This window comes from Arachis ipaensis, chromosome B09, assembly GCF_000816755.2.
Source record: "Arachis ipaensis cultivar K30076 chromosome B09, Araip1.1, whole genome shotgun sequence".
NCBI lineage: Eukaryota > Viridiplantae > Streptophyta > Magnoliopsida > Fabales > Fabaceae > Arachis > Arachis ipaensis.
This window is the reverse complement of record NC_029793.2, coordinates 10,598,064-10,599,553: the sequence shown is the minus strand read 5'-3', so window position 1 is coordinate 10,599,553 and position 1,490 is coordinate 10,598,064.

Genomic DNA, 1,490 nt, shown 5'->3' with positions numbered 1-1,490 from the left:
AAAAAAATTTAAATATAGTACCAATCTTTGAATTGTATCTTCAAGGTTGGCACGAATTTTTCAAAATTGAACCTAAATTGAGGAAATTCGATCTCATTATATGCTCCACTTCGAATATTTTTGGACAAATGTAGAAAAGTTGAGGGGATGTGACTTGAACTTGACCTACAAACCTCCTTAGAAATAATTGCCCAATCAAAAAAAAAATAACAGATTAGAAAAAAAATACTTTGATTCTTAGATTTAGACTCACTAACTACAAAGAAACACTATATATTGCCTTTAGTAGTACAAAAATAATTATAAAAATTAATTATTACAATATCAATTTATCACTATGAACGTTAGTATCATATTTATAGCAATTAGAATTATAAATTTATGTTTATTTTTTTATATAATTATAATTAAGATATTTTTTAAATTAGTATAATCATGCATTATTCATTAAATGCTAATTGTAATATAATTATAATAAAGATATTTTTCTAAAAATAATTTTAGAAGAGAGAAGAGTGCTTTCATTACATGAGAATAGTACTTTTTAAAAATAAAGATATTTTTTTAAATTGGTATAATCATGCATTATTCATTAAATGCTAATTGTAATATAATTATAATAAAGATATTTTTCTAAAAATAATTTTAGAAGAGAGAATAGTGCTTTCATTACATGAGAATAGTACTTTCTAAAAATAAAGATATTTTCCTAAATTAGTATAATCAGGCATTATTCATTAAATGCTAATTGTAATATAATTATAATAAAGATATTTTTCTAAAAATAATTTTAGAAGAGAGAAGAGTGCTTTAATTACATGAAAATAGTACTTTCTAAAAATAAAGATATGTTCCTAAATTAGTATAATTATGTATTATTCATTAAATATTAATTATAATATAATTATAATAAATATATTTTTTATAAAATAATTTAGAATAGAGAATAGAAAAGTGCATTTTGGAGGAAAAACGGAGTCACGTCACCTTCATTAATTGGGGGAAAATCCAGTTTTAGTATATTAAGTAGATAGATGACACGTGATATGTAACGTATTGCTGACATGATACATTAATTAATTATTTTGTGACATATGACATTAATTTTTATATTATCATATTAAGTGATATTTGAAGTAATATATTATTATTTAACTAACAAAAAGATCAATTTAATTTATGATTATATTTTTTTAAAATTAATATGATTAAATAAATTTTTAGGAGACCAATTAAAAAAAATAGATGATCTTTTAGAAATAAAATTGAGTATTAATCCAGTACTAATAGATCCTTTAAGATGTAAAGCTTCAAGATCAACCAGTGACTTTCTGGAAAATTTTCTTTATCTCATCCATCACATGGTAACACAGCCATTGTATGCAAATAATGTCAACGATTATGTCTGCCGACAATAACAAGAGTCAAGAGAGAAGAGAGATGACTGGTTTTGTGGTAAGGAGTTTAAATAACATATATAAAATTGGGTG